The sequence below is a fragment of the Jaculus jaculus genome, chromosome 3 (assembly GCF_020740685.1).
Source record: "Jaculus jaculus isolate mJacJac1 chromosome 3, mJacJac1.mat.Y.cur, whole genome shotgun sequence".
In the NCBI taxonomy this organism is placed as follows: Eukaryota; Metazoa; Chordata; class Mammalia; order Rodentia; family Dipodidae; genus Jaculus; species Jaculus jaculus.
This window is the reverse complement of record NC_059104.1, coordinates 1,889,069-1,902,634: the sequence shown is the minus strand read 5'-3', so window position 1 is coordinate 1,902,634 and position 13,566 is coordinate 1,889,069. Positions and strand designations below refer to the sequence as shown.

General features: G+C 47.6%; 1 long non-coding RNA gene across 1 annotated transcript; it reads left to right on the top strand.

Moving 5' to 3' along the window:
- Nucleotides 1-8,074: 8,074 nt before the first annotated feature.
- On the top strand, nt 8,075-12,759 carry LOC123459242. The gene is made up of 3 exons (XR_006636134.1): nt 8,075-8,484; nt 11,911-12,008; nt 12,295-12,759. It is a non-coding gene; the product is annotated as an uncharacterized LOC123459242 (long non-coding RNA).
- The last annotated feature ends 807 nt before the right edge of the window (nt 12,760-13,566 follow it).

Sequence of the window (13,566 nt, the reverse complement as noted above, 5' to 3'; positions counted from 1 at the left end):
GGCGGCAGCATGGGCAGCCAGGAGAAAGGGCTGTGTTCTCTCAAGCTGCTTTGTACACAGTCTAGGCCCTCTCAGAAGGCCTGCCCACTCTGGAGAAAGGACTTCCTCCCTTGGTTCATCCTTCCTAGAAATAGATTCCTAGACCTGCCCAAGAGGCAAGTCTCTTGAGGCCTAATCTCATCAAACTGACAACAGAACCTAACCATCACAGGTAGGTTAAAAATAAGAAGTCTGGGGCTGGAGAGATGGCTTAGCTGCTAAGCACTTGCCTATGAAGCTCAAGCTCAATTCCCCAGGACACACATTAGCCAGATGCACAAGGGGGCGCATGTGTCTGGAGTTCGTTTGCAGTGGCTGGAGGCCTTGGCGCACCCATTCTCTCTATTTATCTGACCTCTCTCTCTCTCTCTCTGTTGCTCTCAAATAAATAAATAAATAAAGTAAGTAAGTAAAATAAGAAGTTTGTACTGATCCTCTGGGGAGCCTTGGTCCTATCCCCTTTCCTTCCATCCAGTTTCCATCTGCATGGCCTTTCTCTTCGCTGTGATGAAATACATGGCTAAAGAAATTTAAGGAAGGAGGGCTGGAGAGATGGCTTAGCGGTTAAGCGCTTGCCTGTGAAGCCTAAGGGCTCCGGTTCGAGGCTTGATTCCCCAGGACCCACGTTAGCCAGATGCACAAGGGGGCGTATGCATCTGGAGTTCGTTTGCAGTGGCTGGAAGCCCTGGTGTGCCCATTCTCTCTCTCTCTCTCTCTCTCTCTCTCTCTCTCTCTCTCTCTCTGCCTCTTTCTCACTCTGTCTGTCGCTCTCAAATAAATAAATAAAAGTAACAAAAAAAATTTAAAAAAAAAAAAGAAAAGAAATTTAAGGAAGGAAGGATTAGTTTTGGCTAACAGATGGAGGGACCAGTTGCTCATGGCCAGAGAAAAGGTGACCACAGGAGCATGGAGCAGCTGTTCACATTGTGCCATAGTTAGGAAATAGAGCCATGATTGCTGGTGTTTCAACCCACTTCCTTAAAAAAAATATTTTATTTATTCATTTCAGAGTGAGCAAGAGAGAGAGCGAATAGGAGTTCCAGGGCCTCCAGCCACTGCAAACAAGTTCCATATGCACGCGCCACCTTGTGCATCTGGCTTATGTGAGCACTGGGGAATCACACCTGAGTCCTTAGGTTTCTCAGGCAAGCGCCTTAACTGCTAAGCCATCTCTTGAGCCCTCACTCCCTTTTTATTCAGTCCAGGAGCCCTGCCTATGGGTGCCCACATTAAGGGTGGCTCTTCCTTTTCAGCTAAACCTTTCTAGAAACAGCCTCAGAGACACTCAGAGGTATGTTTCCATGGTGATTCTAAATCCAGTCAAGCTCACAGTGAAGGTTACACATCACACCACCTCCACCTGCCACAGGTGACACATACTTTGGTTTCCTTTTGCTTTATCCAGCCTGTGTTTATTTTAACAAAATATGGAGTGAGTGGGAGCTGGAGAGATAGCTTAGCAGTTAAGGCACTTGCCTAATGACCCAGGTTCAATTCCCCAGTACCCACAAAAGCCAGATACACAAAGTGGCATACGCATCTGGAGTTCATTTGCAGTGGCTAAAGGCCCTGGCATGCCCGTTCTCTCTTTCTCTCTCTCTCTCTCTCTCAAATAAATAAATAAAATCCTAAAAAAAAAAAACTTTAAAAATATGGGCTGGGGACAAGTCTTATTTCTACCTCCTGCTTTTAGAAAAGACAACACACAAACATACTCTGTAATCATTTTTAAATTTTAACTTACCTTGCCTAGAAATCACTTCCTGCTGTCTCCCAGCCATGGAAGGGCCTTGGGATACAGCCCTGTGGGGCTGGAAGGATGTCCCAGCTCCGAGACTCAGAGCTCCCAGCGCTATCCCTTAGCCAGAGCTGCAGGAGGGAAGCTCCTTACCTTCCGGTTTCTCCTCCACTGGTGGAGTGGGGCGTAGGTTTCTCCTGTCCTTTTTCCTTCATGTAAGGAAAGACACAACCACTCTGGAGCGGCCACTCACCAAAGCTAGCCATTAACCACCAGTTCACCACCCTGAGGCTACAGCCTGGCCCAGCCCTCCTTATCTCCTCCATGTCCCTTGCTGATTGGTTCCAGAAGAAACACTCAGTGTTGTGCAATTTGCATATGCATTCGCTTGAAATCCCATCCTAAGCACTTCAGAGATGGCTCTTTGACAACAAAGTTCCCCTTGCAGGCAAGGCCTCAAGCCTTGGTGGCCTTGTGTCCCGGAGACACAATTAGGAGGTCTGACATCAAGGGTGCTGTGTGTGTTGGCAAAGCACTGTGGTGATGAGGAAGCAGGATTCCTGACTAGCTGCGGGATCCCAGGCCGAGCCCTGGAGAAGAGGCCTGATGCCCCAGTTTTGTCTTCCTCAACAGGACCTGGAGTGGGAGCTCTTCCAACAGTTAGGAGCTTTCTTACCCTTAGTTCTTTCCAGCAGCCCTAATGGCAAATCCTTTTCTTGCCCCTGGGGATACATTGCTGTAATTAATTACTGTGCTAAGCGGCCCGGGGGCACCAGCTGAAACAGAGACAGAAACTCGGCCCCATCCAGTCGGGCTCACCTTCCCTTCGGCCCTGCGCTGTTCTGAGCCCTCCTCACTCCTCACCTGCCTCTTGCCTTGCTTCCAAATCTATTCCCTTTGCTCTGACACCACTGCCTGACTCAGAGTCTTCCAGTCTGCTTCTCCAACTTTTGAGTTAAATGAAATAGCATCTTTCAAAAGCTCTAAAAACACACCCTCAGAAAGTAAACAGATCCCAGAGAGTGGGAAGCTCAAGAAGCCAGGGCAGGGGGTGCGGGGCCAGGGGATTCCCGCCTGTGCCTGGAGGAGCGTGAACAGTGCGGCTGCATGGAAACCACCATGCACACACGCAGGCAGTCCTTGGAGGAATTCAAAACAAACTACTGGATCAGTGAGCTCACATCAAGGTGTGCATCTGAAGGACTGGAAATTCACGCGTGGAAGACCCACCTGCAGGCTTGTGCTCATTTCAGGATTATTCACTCGTGATATCCAAGATGTGGTTCACCTAACCGTTCACAGCTGACAAGTGCGCAGATCTAAGGTGGTACATGTACCCAACGGAGTGTTAGCCTTTCAAAGGAAGGGAATGCTTCACTTATAGCAACATGGTGGAGCCTGGAGGGCACGATGCTAAATGGAATATACTAGGTGCAGACAGAGAAACATTTCATGATCTCTCCTACAGGTACATTCCAAAACTATGAACTCACAGAAGCAGGATATAGAATGCTGGTTTCCAGGGGCTGGGGTGTGGGTAGAAATGTGGTCAAAGGCATAATAAAGCTTCCATTAGACAGGAGGGCTAAGTCCAAGTGACCTACATTCAACAAAGTCAATATACTTAAGGATGACACATATAGACTGTGGTGGTTTGATCCAGGTGTCCCCAATAAACTTAGGTGGTCTGCATGCTAGGTTCCCAGCTGATGGAGATTTGAGAATTAACGCCTTCTAGAGGCAGTGTATTGTTGGGGGTGGGCTTATGGGTATTATAGACAGTTTCCCCATGCCAATGTTTGGCACACTCTCCAGTCGCTATTGTCCACCTTATGTTGGCTAGGGGGTGATGTCCACCCTCTGCTCATGCCATCATTTTCCCTGCCATTGTGGAGCCTCCCCATCGAGCTTAAAATAAACCTTTTTCCCACAAGTTGTTCTTGGTCAGGTGATTTCTACCAGCAATATGAACCTGACTGCAACATAGACATTTAGAAGCAAAAGAAAATACAACATGAGATGATACAAATGATTTTGCATTCAGTATTTTGCCATCATTGACCAAAATACCTGACAGAAATCACTTAAGGGAAGGCTGATTTTTAGCTCATAATTTCAGAGTAGTCCAGACCATCACAGCAGAGAAGATATGGTGGCATTTATGGCAGTGGAAGTGTGTGGCAGAGACTCCTCCCATCATGGTAGACCAGGAAACACAGAATGGCTAGGCCCAGCAGCAGGCAATAGTTAAAGGCCCTCCTCTCAGGACCTGCTTCGCCAGCCACAGCCCACCTCCTAAAGGCTCCACAGCCTCTGTAGCTGGGATACAATACCCAAGCAGAAGCAGCTTGCAGAAGGAAAGGGCTAATTTCAGCTTACAGTTTCAGGCGCACATTTATGTCATTGTGGAGAAAGTATGTCAAGATCAGACAGCTGACATCACATCTGCATATTAGCATGAAGGAAGTAGGAAAATCTCAAAAGCACTAGGCAGGGCTGAACTATAACATGCCAAGGCTCACCTTCAGCAATATACCGCCTCCAGCAAGGCTCCATCTCCCAGTGGCTCCACAGCTGGGAATTAATAATGAGGCTTAGTCACAGACACATGAGGCTATGGCGGACGTTTTACATTCAAAGCACTACTGCCTCCTAGACAGTGGCATTGACTAGCGGGTCTGGATGTTGCTGGTTGTGAAGGATCCCCTGTCGGGAAGGAGAGGTCAGGAATATTCTAGCTGTAGCTTCTATCTTCTATCCAGCTGGGGTGGCCCCAGGTCTGATGGTTATGTCTTCAATTTGCACTTCCTGAATCTGCACTGGAACTCGGTTGACACTAAAGGCCAATTGCTCTTGGGCACTCCAGCAAATAAGATTCGAACCACTGTGCCTGTATGGAAGTGATGCTCAGCGCTTGAGATAATGAACCAAAGCTGCCCAGCCACCCAGTACTGAAATGTGTCTGTGCTCCTGTGCTGCTGGGTACATCACAGCCACTACTTTGGGAGCTGGTGTCTCAAGGCACAGCATGGTGTCCAACCAGGTTGAGCCTCACCCTCCTGGGCATCAGTATGCCCATCCTTCAACCTGAGGTCAGAACCTGGAGTCCTTCTTGAGCCATCCAAGTTTCGTATCCCACATCCCAAATATGTCCAAATCTACTTGTGCTATTACCCTAGTTCCCAGGCTGTCCCCTCAACACCACAGTGTCTTCAGTTTATGTTCTCCCCTTTTCCCTGCCTATTCCCCTACAGAGCCTCAAAGATGACTTCTGAAAACATCAATTACAACAGGGCACCTTGCCTGAAGTCTCTTGGCTCCCTTCACATGTGGGTTGTCAAACCCTAGACGGGGCCTTGGAAGGCTGCCCACTCAACACTAGGGTATAACTGTCCCAAACTCTTGGGCTTCTGTAGAGCCAGTTTCTTTTTTCCTTTTCTTTTCACCCATGAAATCTGCTATGTCATGAAAACACAACTGCTCACCACAGCAACTCCAGACATGCAGGGTGGGGCCCAGCTCTGGGCCTGTGGCTCCTGCAGGCTCAGGACCACAGACATATGAACTTCATGGCTGCTCTGCACACACTCCTAGGATGAGTGTCATCACTAGGATGAGGGTGCTGTGGAATACCATCCTCCAGGCATGGCCACTGCCCTCTTGAACTCTCAGCAGTTGTGATTAACAGGTGACCTTCACAAGATTGGGCCCATTAACATTCTGTCACAGAGAGGGATGGACTCATGAGGTCATGTTCCTCCACGAGACTATATAAGCAGTTTATAGTTGCCAGGAGAGAGAAAGAAGAGAAGAGACGAGAAAGGAAAAGAGAAGAGGGGAAGAAAGGAGAGGAGAGCAGAGGAGAGGAAAGGAGAGGAGAGGAGGCATTTGCTTCAACAGTATAGTTGCCTGTAAATTGCTCATGCTTCTATCTGTATGTAACCTTTACACATGCTCCTCTAAGTAACTCCAATTTAACTCATTGATTCACCCTGCTAGACATGAGCAGACAGTTTCTTTGATCTGCTTTTGCAGCTCTGTCAGATGGATATGTGTGGTGGTTTGATTCAGGTGTCCCCCATAAACTCAGGTGTTCTGAATACTAGGTTCCCAGGTGATGGAGATTTGGGAATTAACACCTCCAGGAGGCAGTGTATTGTTGGGGGCGGACTTATGGGTGTTATAGCCAGTTTCCCCATGCCAGTGTTTGGCACACTCTCCACTCTCCTGTTGCTGTTGTCCACCTTATGTGGCTCAGGGGGTGATGTCCATTCTTTGTTCATGCCCTTGTTTTCCCTGCCATCATGGAGCCTATAAGCCAAAATATACCTCTTTTTTTTTCCCACAAGCTGCTCTTGGTTGGGTGATTTCTACCAGCAATGAGAGTAAGATGCAACAATATGTTTGTTCATTTTCTCTCAGGAAAAGTCCATGTGACATTGTTGCCCAAACAAGGATTCAACAGAACTAAAGATGAATTTGGGAGGAGAACTTACATGGTCTCTGCTGTGGAGGAAGATGAGACAGCAAGGGAAGCTAAACTGTGTGAGCGTGAAGCATCCAAGGGGGGCATCCTGCCCCATGTGGTATGGAATAGATATCTCCTTGCTGCAGTAGCCATTGCACTGCCCTTGCTATAGGGGTGTAACCACATGTAACTTGCTTCTGTATGTAACCCTTCACCCATGCATGTAACCCTCACACATGCTCCTGTGAGTAACTCCAAGTTAACTCATTGGTTCCCCCATAAGTGACCCCAATTAAACTCAAAGATTTACCAGGGTAGCCTTGGGCAGAATCATTTCCTTGGTCTGTCATTTGCACCCTATGAAGAGTGATTAGACACATTCACATCTATAGCTCACCATGCACATGGTTCAATCAGGAAGGTGCCACATCTGTACCTTTTGCTGTGTATACTTCTGTCACAGCCCATGAGGACCAAGTGTAGAGCTGGACTCAACTGTGGCCTGGCTTTATCATCTGGGCGGATGCCACTCGCCTTCTTGGGTTCTCAAAAAGGGATGCTATGCACAGAGTTGATAGCCTCTGAGAATTAACAATAAAAAGGACATGCGAGTTCCTCAATGGCCCACAGTTAGCCCACACATCGCGCTCCCTCCTTCACCTGGCTCAGAGACCTCTGTCGTTTAGCACATTCATCATCTTTCACTTCTGAGACAAAGTACCTAAGCATCGGAAGAGAACAGCTATTACTCGGTCTTTGGCTCTGTTGCTCCCGTGTTGGCCTGTGTGAGGCAGAACAGCATGGTGACAGGAGCACGTGGCCCACACAGTGGCAGGCAGGAGGCAACGAGAGAAGAAGGAACCTGGGGCAGGTCTAACTTTTCAAGTGCCCCCCACACCCAGTGACCCATTTCCTCCCACTATTCCATTCCTGCAGAAGTTTCCACCACCTTCCAGAAGAGTGACACCAGCTGGAGACCAAGTATTCAACATATGAGCCTGGGGGTGGAGAGGGGGTCGCGACGGTCACTTCACATTCAAATTATAACATGGAGGAAAGCTTGGATCTCAAAAACCACAGCCAGGGCCCTGAGGTCTATGGGTCACTGAACCACCAGCCCCACCGAATTCCGTTTACACAGACCAGAGGCTGCACATCTTCCCCAAGTCTGCTCGGCACTGACTGCCATCTCCTCCAGCCTCCGGGCGCTTGTCCTCAGCTACAAAATGAGTGACCTCAGTGGCCTCAAGCACACAGGGCTGAGCATCCCGTGCGACAGGTCCAGGAGGAGCAGCACATGCTACCATGGTTGATAGCGTGATGAGGAGAACATCTGGACAGTCTCAGAGTTGTGGTGCCCATACAGATATGATGCTGAAGGCTCCCCAGCAGGATTCACTGCCCGCAGAGGTCTCATGCAAGTACACCACATGCAAGACCAGCAAAGACATGCAATGCCTAGGGAGGCACACAGCCTTCTGGATGAAGGGAAGACTGTGAGCCCATCACTGTGACTACACATTTGGCACACAGCCTGACGGTGATGAGGATATATTTCCACTACTCCAAGAGAAGCTGAAGTTCCCATGTGCATGCACAGAGGGGTGGAGGAAGTTTCCGGAAGGCATTACTGGTCTCGTTTGTGAAACACAGAGAGCTGGACTTCATTGCAATGTCCTAGTGTTGTGCATTTGATGAGACATATTCCTCTGTCATTGTCCATTACATCACCCGCTGTCTCACAAAGGTCCCTCAGCCAGCTCTCCAAGGCACAAAACTGTCTGCATAAGCTCTGGGGCAAGCCTGGGACAGACTCCCCAGGCCACATAGCCAGGCTCTGGAGGGTTTTTCTTTGTCTTAAAACCTAGAGGATGGGCCAGTCATAACCCACAAGGAGGATGTTTTCTAGCAGTTAGCAAGTGACAAGAAGAGTTTAAAATCCTGGAGTGAAATTAAAGGCCCATAAGGAAGAAAAAAAAAGTAAATGAAAATGACCAGCTGGTCATTAGTCACCAGGAGTTGTCTGACCTGGGGGTACGGGCAGTCTTACTGCTATTATGAACTATACAAATGTGAAGAAGAAAGCAATTACCTCCTTTAGACCCTGAAAAGTTAATGTTGAACTTCCTGTTGCCATGGACACGCAGAGTGGTCTTTCGGTTGTTCAGTAACCGATAGAGCAGCATTCCTCCCACAGCCATGGACGAGGCTCTCTCCTCAGCGTACGCTTCCCTGGCAGGTAAGTCTATTGCGCATGCACGTGGCTGGGCCAATGAACACACAGAAGAGAAAAGGGCGAGGCTGAGGTCCAGGAACCCACTAAGCACAGACGCCAAACCTCAGCTCAATGGGGAAGGAAGGAAGAGAAAGAGAGAGAGTCAGGGAGAGGAAGAGGGAGACAAGAGAGAGGGAGGAGAAAAGAGGAAGGGAGGGGAGGTGGGGAGAAGGAGGGAAGGGCCTGGTTGGGAATGCTGCCTAAGAGCTGGGAGACTCGGACATGTTTCTGTGGACAAACACAGAAGAAAGAAAACAAAACCTGCTTATGAGTGAAAGAAGAGCTTCCCAAGGCCTCTGTCATCAAATCTTGTTTAAGTGTCACTGGTCATGGGTGTTGTGGCTCCTATCTGTAACCCCCAGTTCTCTGGGAGGCTGAGGCAGGAGGATTGCTAGACTCCATAGTGAGTTTCAGGTCAGCCTAGTTCTAGTGAGGAATTGTCTCAAAATTGTACCTCCCATGCCATTAGTTTTTCTAACTGTAATGTGGACACACATCCTCGGGGACAGATGGAATGGTGGCTTAATCTCAAGACAGCTGCACTTAGTGGAGCTGAATGTCCACTTTCTGACCACGGTCAAGTTTAGTGAGCTTGGGTTTTCATCCCATTTTGTGTTCTTGACTGTGTTTCCCCTGAAGGAGCACTTACCTAGTTGAAAGTTCATAACCATTTTCCCCCTTTATTGTAAATGTCTCAGTGCAGGAAGAATGATGCTGTCAGAGGTCAGCAGGCCTTGGCTTCATGACCTAAAATGACCACAGTCACAGTGCTCCACACACAGCAGGCCAGGCCAAGGGAACCATTGAAAATGAATACCTTCCTCTCCTTAACATCTGAGCATACATCACACTGTCAGTCCAGCTCTGGGCAGATTGTAATTCAGTCTCCCCCAAACTCAAAGCTGGTCCAAGACTGCCCAGCTCCATGGCCTACAGAGGCCCTGTGTGAGGAAACAGGCAGGAGTGGACATTGAGAATTTCAGACTTCTACAGCAACTTGACAAGGCAATGATGAGCGCAGTCTCATAATAAAGAAAACTATTACGCCCAGTTCTCGGCACTCCCAGTGACCACCAAGGAGAACCATACACATATGCAAGGACAAGGAGCTTTATTTCAGGCTTAAGCTCGGTCTCTTGACTTCACCAACACAGTGGATCAATACAAGAGCCCCGAGTAGCAGGAGGGTAGGGTTTATATAAGGATTTGAGCAAAGAAGTAGGGGATGGGTACATGATTGGTTGCTTTAAACAGTAACTGCACTTGTACTCTTCTGATTGGTTTGGGATTTGGGCGGGCAAAGTTGGGGGCAGGAGCTAGGAGGATCTCTAGGCAGATGAGGTAATCTCCATTGCGACTGGCTAAGCAAGTAGCCATAACATTTGTATGCTTTCGATTGGCTGGGGCAGAAAGGCATGTCCTGGGCACATCTAGGAGTGACTCAGGCCCTTGGGTGAATATCTCTCCTGTCAGGGTGATTGCCTTCTGCTTAAGCAGGAACCTGAAATTTAGGCCTAGCCAGGGCAGCAGCCTACTGAATCCCTTCATGGCATCAGTTTAGTTTCTGGGTCTTTCAAAACCAAGCACGATGGTTACTTTCACTTTTTCGTAATTCATTTTCATGTGCTTCCTGCACAAGCATGAGGGCCTGATGGGGCCTGAGACCACCCAAGTTTAAATTTCCAGAAACCACAGAAGCAGCTAGCCATGACCATGTGTACCTGCAATCCCAGTTCCGTAGGGGAGCAGAGACCATGACATCCCTGGGGCTCATGAAAACATGGCAAGCTCCAGATCGGTGAGAGACTCCACTTGAGATAAGAAGAGTGATGATGGAGCAGGGCACACGATGGTCTGCTCTGGCCACCACAGACAAGGGTGCCAGCTGCAGGAGAGTACGTGGGGTGCTACTGGGAAAGCACACGTGCACATATCACACACACCGCACAACACACACACACGCAAAAACAAAAAAAGAAATGCTTTTGCGAGTAAATGTGTCAGTTCTCCACTGCTGTGACAAAATGCCTGAGAAAAATCAAAAAATGTAATTTGGCTCATGGTTTTGGAGGTATTGGTCAGTTTGTCCCATTATTTGTGGCCTCTGGCAAAGCAGAAAATCGTCGTGGCACCATGTGGTGGGAGAAAGTTTCTCACGTCATGGTGGCCAGAAAGCTGAGATACAAGGGAGCTGAGGCTCCATACCCTCTTTGAAGGTACATCTCAAATGATCTCTCTTTAGGCCTTACTTTTTAAAGGTTCCACCAGCTCCCAATAGCACCACCCTGATGAACAATCCTTGAACACACAGATACCCCAGAATCACCACTAGCCTTCCAATTTCATCCTTTTGGCACAAACACCCCTGCATCCCTGTAGCTATAACTGGAAACTGTCCCAAAGACCTGCTGCCACCAGAGTGCAAAGCTTAAGAGAAGTGTTCAGAGGCACTAGGAGACTGCCTTGCAGTCCCTTGTGGGCTGCGGAAGCTGTGGCCACATATGCTGTGCTCAGCCCACAGTGCAGCTGCGTACAGGACCCTCTCATGCAGAAGGTGCCTGCAGACTCGCTCTGCAGGAGTCTGCTTGACGAGGTGGAAGGTCTCACTGGTGGCGCTGATGTTCTAAGGACCAAGACGTCCCTTTCCTCACCTACTGAAGTCACTTCTGCCTGAGGATAGGCCCAGCTCTGGGAGCTCCTGGGAACTGAGCTGGGACTTGCCCCTCTGGAATATTCTCTGCTGCCATGGCCAACACGGCACCAGAAGGGCACACATCCCCTGGAAGGTGGTGCTCTCCCAAGTTCCCATGCCACCACATTTGGGTGACCATAATGGAGTCTGGGAGCCCAAGGTGACATCATCCTCCCAGAATTTCTTTTTTTTTTTTTAATTTTTTTTTGTTCATTTTTTATTTATTTATTTGAAAGTGACAGAGAAAGAGGGAGAGAAAGAGACAAATAGAGAGGGAATGAGCACGCCAGGGCTTCCAGACTCTGCAAACAAACTCCAGATGCGTGCGCCTCCTTGTGCATCTGGCTAACGTGGGTCCTGGGGAAATGAGCCTCGAACCGGGGTCCTTAGGCTTCACAGGCAAGCACTTAACCGCTAAGCCATCTCTCCAGCCCCCAGAATTTCTTTATGTTTTTGTACAAGTAGGGAAAGTTAAAAATAAGGCTTTAACTTCCTTGTGGCTATTTCCGCTTCTGTACATTGTCAGGAATTGTTATTTCTTCCAACTCAAAGCAAAGCTTGAGCTTTGATTCACTAAACAAATCTCAGCGTTTAGCTGCTTTTCGTATTCCTCAGCCTTTATTTTCACCAGCACAGTGATATTTAAATGTGCTCATGTTCAGGTATTAAATTAAGTGGTTTACATTTTGTTTGCTTAGCGTTCATCTGCATCATCTCGAAGTGCAGTGAGCACATGAAGCCCTCACCAGCTTCCTCATGGGTCTGCAGACAAGATGAATGCAACTCTGTCACACAGGTACTGCTGTGCCCAAGGCTGTCCCCAGCCTGTGTACCAGGGAGATGGGGGGAGGGATGAACACGCTGCTTAAACAAAGACACTTGAGTTTGCAGAATCATGTTTTTTTGTGGTAGCAGAGAATAAAGTCTCAACAATAAGTGCATAGTTAATTTCGCTCGGATCCTTTTTTCACCCTTAATAGAGCTCATTATGCAAACAGAAGTCACAAAATGCTTTCTGCTTCATTTTGTGTTGTTGCAGCAATGTTTGCCAAGATTCAGGCTCCCCATTGTTTCACTTCTAGCTAACCGTCAGGAACCAGGCGAGGCCCGCAGCCTGCTTGTGTGGGGTTTCTGGGATGGAACCCTAGGCTGAGGAGCTAGGCAATGGTCCCAGACTCCGGCAGAAGTTTCTGTGTGCCGTTTCCTACAAAAGTGGGTGAAAGTCAAGTGCAAGAATTCATGACAGAGTGATCAATGGAAGCAAAAGCACACTGATGCATGAACTTGAAAAGCAGTTTCCTCTCCCAGTTAATAAGCAACAAGATTTTGTTGTCAGACTGGCAAACGGTCTGGCTTGTGAGACTGCCCACAGTTTTCTTCCACAGCCTGGAGCCTGTGGCGTGCGCACGCACAAGGTGGAGGTGCGCGATCGCAAGTGTGCCTTGGCTACACGGCACATGCAGACATATACCCACGTAAGGTCCTGTTTGCCAAACTCATAGTGATTTATGTAATTATGCCCAGAATGTATTTTACCAAACACACAAAGAAGATCTTTCTGCTGCCACTTCGGGTCTAGATTGAACTTAAACCACTACTTAGTCGATCTCTCTTAATAGGATACTAAAAGGAAATTTTATGACAACATTATCAGTAGCATTTTGCTGATAATTAGAATAACAATAATAATACCAAGATATTTTTTCAGTAATAATGGTGTTATTAATGAGATTTTTATGAAAGACAGACTTCTTTGCTATAATTATGAAAATTGATCTTTTGCATTTTACTTATTCACTGAAATCAGATAAGTGGCTTAACTACATGTATTATTTCTAATAAATATTCAAAAGAATGCATTTAAACAAGGCTCCTCATTCTATTCTTGCTCATATTCCTTGCATTTAAATAAAAGTGTAATTGCTCTGCTTTTTAAGCCGCCAGTTTGGATTAGCTGTCGAACCTGCAGTGTAGCTGTTTGCTGTTTGCATTTTTAATAGCTTTATTACCATTTGGTGAAGCCTTAATTTCTGACTCCCTTGAAGAGTCCTGCCTTTAAGTCAGCACTACAATTTAACCAGCAATAATCTGTCAAGATAAGATAAAGACCCGTACCAGAGGAAGTGCGGTGTTTCTCTGTAGCATTCTGTCATTGTTAAAGGCAAGAGCTGAGTATGTCAAAATGCAACCTCTGAAAGTTTGCTAAACTTTGCAGCAGAATTTCACAGTTCATGTTTTTCTTCAATGGCTCCCAAATGTATTCTCTTCTTCACTAGGGAAAACAATTAAAACCTGAGTCCAGTTCTCACTGAGCGTATAAACTTGAGGACATTAGCAAGATCATTACGCACGCA